This window comes from Bactrocera neohumeralis, unplaced genomic scaffold (assembly GCF_024586455.1).
Source record: "Bactrocera neohumeralis isolate Rockhampton unplaced genomic scaffold, APGP_CSIRO_Bneo_wtdbg2-racon-allhic-juicebox.fasta_v2 cluster10, whole genome shotgun sequence".
Taxonomy (NCBI): Eukaryota; Metazoa; Arthropoda; class Insecta; order Diptera; family Tephritidae; genus Bactrocera; species Bactrocera neohumeralis.
This window is the reverse complement of record NW_026089623.1, coordinates 26,539,227-26,545,587: the sequence shown is the minus strand read 5'-3', so window position 1 is coordinate 26,545,587 and position 6,361 is coordinate 26,539,227.

Genomic DNA, 6,361 nt, shown 5'->3' with positions numbered 1-6,361 from the left:
AGCTGCGTACCAACCCTAAGGGGCCAAGCATCCAACCACTCTACGCGGAAAAACTGGCACACACTAATAAAACAGTGCTCAATGCACCATATCTGATGTCACCATTCTAATACATCACCACTCAACACAACTCAACCACACTTCTACGTCAATCAAACCACTCAACAAAAAGGATAGCAAACACTTTCGTTTTATATACTTTCGCTTCTACACTGCGCCGTGTCGGCATATTCCGATTGCGTTAATTCTTCAGCGATGTCTCGGGACATCGTCAGCCGCCGGGCTACATTCGAATATAAGCCATCGCTTCGGGATTTATCTGGGCACCGTCTCGTCGGCTCTCTAGTCCATCATCTAGTGCATATATTTATATTTTGCATTTGTTTTATGCTTTACATATGTAATTTATGGATCACTTAAAACCATTTTAAACATAAATTACATATGCATACTTTTGTCAATAAAGTGGTAGTGAGTGAGTAAGTTTGGGAAGTTCCTCAAATAATAAAACATCAGTATTTATGAATTCATAAGTGTTGGTTAATGTACCTTGTTATTAGTCAAAGAAGATACATACATACTCAAGTCAAATAATCAATTTTTATCTTGGCTGTTGTAATTTCAAGAACTAACAGCAAAATTAATTTCCGAGTTTACAATAAAATCTGTGGTTGTGGAGAGCTATTAATGCGACCAAAAACGAATTGGTTGAAAAATGAATATTAGGATAAGTTCCAGTTGAAGTGAAAACTTATATCTCAATGGTCACGATGATGAGAACTGACGACGCAACAAAAAAAAACGTTTTATTTTTGCTGGTATCATGGCACCGAAACTATGTATGTTGAGGTTGTCTCTTCAAAATTTGTGTGGACATGGAAACATCTCTGTCAAACCATCAAAACGATAGTTCATTGCTAGTAATGGGTCACATAAAATATGTATATTTAGACATCAATTGCTAAATATTAAAGCTCTGAACACATAGACGGCGGCACGACACCACTGTACCACGACGAAATTTTTTTATCCGCAAATATTGAAGACGGCGGCGACATATCAAGCAGCTTATGTACACATCTTCGTTGCTGTCGTACCAAAACTATTCCCTTAAATGAAATTTTAATTTTCTCATCAAAGCGAATTTTTAATTCCTCTGCGAATGGTAGGCACCTTGTCGTGGTGCAGAGGCTCAACTGCAATGCATTTTCGGCATCTAAAAGAGGCTGAAGGGCAGCAACCCTTCGCACCGGTTTCCCCCCGGGTGGAGGATAGACGGCGCAGATATGTGGATGCTGTAAAAGGCGTCCGCATGGCTGTACTGCCTCTAAACTACCCGGCGAAGACGTTGGAATCGGAGGAGCTTACCGTGCTCCAGGACCTCCTCATGGAAGAGGTATTCGGAGGTAGTGAATACGCAGCGTCCTTCCTTGGAGTGGATTTTACAGGAGGCATGTTGCAGGTGGACTGCAGGGACGAGACGTCCGCCAACAGGCTACAGGAGTTCGCTCCTAAGTTGGAAGGCTGGAAGGGTCTCGTCCTCTGCGCAAGAAGGACGAAGGACATACCGATCAAGCACAGCATGACTATGTTCCTCCTTCGATGCGAAGACAAGCCATATGAGTTTGCTCTAGGTCTGGTCAAGAATCAGAACTTGGGCCTCAGTATCTCGGCCTGGCGCGTTGCAAGGTCGAGAAAAAGGGATGGAGACTAAATATGTGCAATTATGTTCGAGCAGCAGCTTCCGCCTATACTATAGGTTTAGCACGGTGGCCCAGAGGCCATACAAGCCTATAACGGCCACCGGGAGCATGGAAGCGGATAAGATGCAGGTGAATGCTACTCAACCCAGCGACAATAAGGCGGAACAGGTTGCGACTGTTGCGGCTTCGGAAGTCTCCGACGGGGAGACTTGCGCTCAAGGAGGGGAGCTACTCTACACGCAGGAACTCCTCAAGGGGCTAGGAGACCCTATGGATGGCATTGCGGATGACGGCAGGGATAAAGATTGCTTCCTCATCGAACCAATACTTTGTGGCCATCAACGTGGAAGGCACCATGCGGCGGCAGCCTCGGCCGTCATAGCGAGCAGGTTCACTTCGAACAAACTGGACATCCTGATCCAAGAGCCTTGGGTCTACAGAGGGAAGGTTAGAGGCCTCAAGTAAACTGGGATCTCTCTGGCGAGAGATCTAGAACTTGTGTAATAGTCAGGAACAATATTGTACTTCTTTTGCATTTCAGAGTTGCTGACGCAGGATCTGATAGCGGTGGAAGTCAGGAACTTTGAAGGTACAGTCTTCGTCCTGGCATCAGCATATTTCCCAGGAGAGGCATCAACAGCCCCCCCAGAGACCAATACTGATCTGTATCAGTTAACCTCTGAGAAAGAGAGTTCGCTGGAGAGAGGGGAAGTGATGCTTTGCGCCTTCCTTGACATCGAAGGTGATTTTGACAACATGTCTAACAGGAGTGTAGCCAGGGCACTGCTAGCGCAGCACCGGTGCGCACCAGAATTGCTGAAACCACAGTAGGAGACACAAGGATCCATCTTAGCATAACAAGGGGCTACCCACAGGGGGGCGTGCTATCCACTCCTGCTATGGAGTCTTGTTGTGGACGACCTTTTAGCAATGATAACCGACAATGTGGGGTTGAGTTGAACATCTCCAAGACGATCACCGTCCCGTTCACGAGACGTAGGTCCCTACCCTGTCTCAGGAACCTTACACTTGGAGGCAGAGAGATGGAGATGACCAGAGTGGTCAAATATCTTGGTCTCACGCTGGATTCCACTTTGCGGTGGAAGCAGTGTGTTGACCTGACCTTGGTCAAGGCGACAAAATCACTAATGGTGTGCAATCGGTTGGCGGGAAAATCCTGGGGCTGCAAGCCAAGGATTGTTAGGTGGTTGTTCACCATGATTGTGCGACCGATAATCACGTACGGAGCGGTGGCCTGGGACTCAAAAGCTAAAGCTGAGGTAATCTTTTTCCTTTCCTTTTTCCCGAGGGACTTCTTCTTCTTAATTGGCGTAGACACCGCTTACGCGATTATAGCCGAGTTAACAACAGCGCGCCAGTCGTTTCTTATTTTCGATACGTGGCGCCAATTGGATATTCCAAGCGTAGCCAGGTCCTTCTCCAACTGGTCCTTCCAACGGAGTGGAGGTCTGCCTCTTCCTGTGCTTCCCCCGGCGGGTACAGCGTCGAACACTTTCAGAGTTGGAGTGTTTCCGTCCATTCGAACAACATGACCTAGTCAGCGTAGCCGCTGTCTTTTAATTCGCTGAACTATGTCAATGTCGTCATATATCTCGTACAGCTCATCGTTCCATCGAATGCGATATTCGCCGTGGCCAACGCGCAAAGGACCATTAATCTTTCGCAGAACTTTTCTCTCGAAAACTCGCAACGTCGACTCATCAGTTGTTGACATCGTCCAAGCCTCTGCACCGTATAGCAGGACGGGAATTATGAGTGACTTATAGAGTTTGGTTTTTGTTTGTCGAGAGAGGACTTTGCTTCTCAATTGCCTACTCAGTCCGAAGTAGCACCTGTTGGCAAGAGCTATCCTGCGTTGGATTTCTAGGCTGACATTGTTGGTGGTGTTTACGCTGGTTCCAAGATAGACAAAATTATCTACGACTTCAAAGTTATGACTGTCAACAGTGACGTGAGTGCCAAGTCGCGAGTGCGACGACTGTTTGTTTGATGACAGGAAATATTTCGTCTTGCCCTCGTTCACTGCCAGACCCATTTGTTTTGCCTCCTTGTCCAGTCTGGAGAAAGCAGAACTAACGGCGCGGGTGTTAAGGCCGATGATATCAATATCGCCTTGTCTGAAACCTCGTTTGGTATCGAACGACTCAGAGAGGTCCTTCCCGATTCTGACGGAGCTTTTGGTGTTGCTCAACGTCAGTTTACACAGCCGTATCAGTTTTGCGGGGATACCAAATTCAGACATCAGAGCAGTTCCTTTTCGTGCTGTCGAAAGCAGCTTTGAAATCGACGAAGAGGTGGTGTGTGCCGATTCTTCGTTCACGGGTCTTTTCCAAGATTTGGCGCATGGTGAATATCTGGTCGGTTGTTGATTTTCCAGGTCTGAAGCCACACTGATAAGGTCCAATCAGTTTGTGGACGGTGGGCTTTAATCTTTCTTACAATACGCTCGATAGAACCTTATATGCGATGTTGAGGAGGCTTATCCCACGGTAGTTGGCGCAGATTGTGGGGTCACCTTTCTTATGGATTGGGCATAGCACAATTAAATTCCAATCGTTGGGCATGCTTTCGTCCGACCATATTTTACAAAGAAGCTGATGCATGCTCCTTATCAGTTCTTCGCCGCCGTGTTTGAATAGCTCGGCCGGCAATCCGTCGGTCTCTGCCGCTTTGTTGTTCTTCAGGCGGGCAATTGCTATTCGAACTTCTTCATGGTCGGGTAGTGGAACGTCTGCTCCATCGTCATCGATTGGGGAATCGGGTTCTCCTTCTCCTGGTGTTGTGAGTTCACTGCCATTCAGCAGGCTGGAGAAGTGTTCCCTCCATAATTTAAGTATGCTCTGGGCATCAGTGACTAGATCACTTTTGGGGGTTCTACAAAAGTATGCTCCGGTCTTGAAACCTTCTGTAAGCCGCCGCAAATTTTCGTAGAATTTTCGAGCATTACCCCTGTCGGCCAGCTTATCAAGCTCTTCGTACTCACGCATTTCGAACTCTTTCTTCTTCTGTCTACAAATGCGTCTCGCTTCCCTCTTCAACTCTCGGTATCTATGGCATCCCGCACGTGTAGTGGTCGATCGTAACGTTGCGAGGTAGGCAGCCTGTTTTCTCTCCGCTGCGACACGGCACTCCTCGTCGTACCAGCTGTTCTTTTGCACTTTCCGAAAACCAATGGTTTCAGCTGCAGCTATACGTAAGGAGTTTGAAATGCCGTCCCACAGTTCCCTTATACCGAGTTGTTGACGAGTGCTCTCAGAGAGCAGGAGTGCAAGCCGAGTAGAAAATCGTTCTGCTGTCTGTTGTGATTGCAGCTTCTCGACGTCGAACCTTCCTTATGTTTGGTGGCGTGCGTTTTTTGCTGCACAGAGGCGGGTGCGAATCTTAGCTGCAACAAAATAGTGGTCCGAGTCGATGTTAGGACCTCGGAGCGCACGCACATCTAAAACACTGGAGACGTGTCTTCCGTCTATCACAACATGATCGATCTGGTTGGTAGTTTTTCGATCCGGAGACAGCCAGGTAGCTTGATGAATCTTTTTATGCTGGAATCTAGTACTACAGATAACCATATTTCGGGCCCCGGCGAAGTCGATCAGCCTCAACCCATTTAAGGATGTTTCGTCGTGGAGGCTGAATTTACCGACCGTAGTGCCAAAGGTACCCTCTTTTCCCGCCTTGGCGTTAAAGTCGCCGAGCACGATTTTGACATCGTGGCGGGGGCAGCTCTCATAAGTGCGCTCCAAGCACTCATAAAATACATCTTTGGTCACATCGTCGTCCTTCTCTTCCATCGGGGCGTGGGCGCAAATCAGCGATATGTTGAAGAACCTCGCTTTGATGCGGATTGTGGCTAGAGGTTTATTCACCGGAGTGAATGATAGTACTCGGTGACGGAGTTTCTCTCCCACCACGAATCCCACACCAAACTTGCGCTCCTTTATATGGCCACTGTAGTACTCGTAGTACTCGTCTCTGTCCTTATCCCATCCATCGCATTTCTTGGACGGCGGTGATGTCAGCCTATTTTCCCGAGGACATCAACCAGCTGGGCAGCGGCACATTCCCAATTAAGGGACCGGACATTCCAGGTGCATGCCCTAATATCATTGTCCTTATTTCGTTTGCCATGGTCGTCATCAAAAGGGAAGTTTCTCATCCGAGGCTGTTGGTAGTTTTTCATTGGGGTGAGCTTTTTACGTGGCGGGTCCCAAACCCGCGCACAACCCTATGGGGATGTTTCGCCTTCTCACTTTAGCTCGCCTTCGAACGGATGTTCTTAGGCTACCCATAGGGTACTTTGTCAAAGACCGTAAGTCGTGAGCTGCTTGAGTCGTATGAAAAAGAATCGTTTCTACACATGACTCCATCCATTTCCCGAGGAACTGCATTTCAAGAAGAAGTTCAAGGTTACCCTTGACAAGGATATCGCATCGCAATGAGCGGATAACCATACTTAGCGATAGTCAAGCAACACTAAGAGCGATCTCCTCCTACGAGATCAAATCGCTACTGGTACAGAAGTGCAGAAAATGGCTAGCAGAACGTAACCAGGTGCACCTCATCTGGGTGCCGGTCACAGAGATATAGCCGGTGATTAACTGGCTGATGAGCTCGCCCTCTCCGCAGCTTCCACCAAC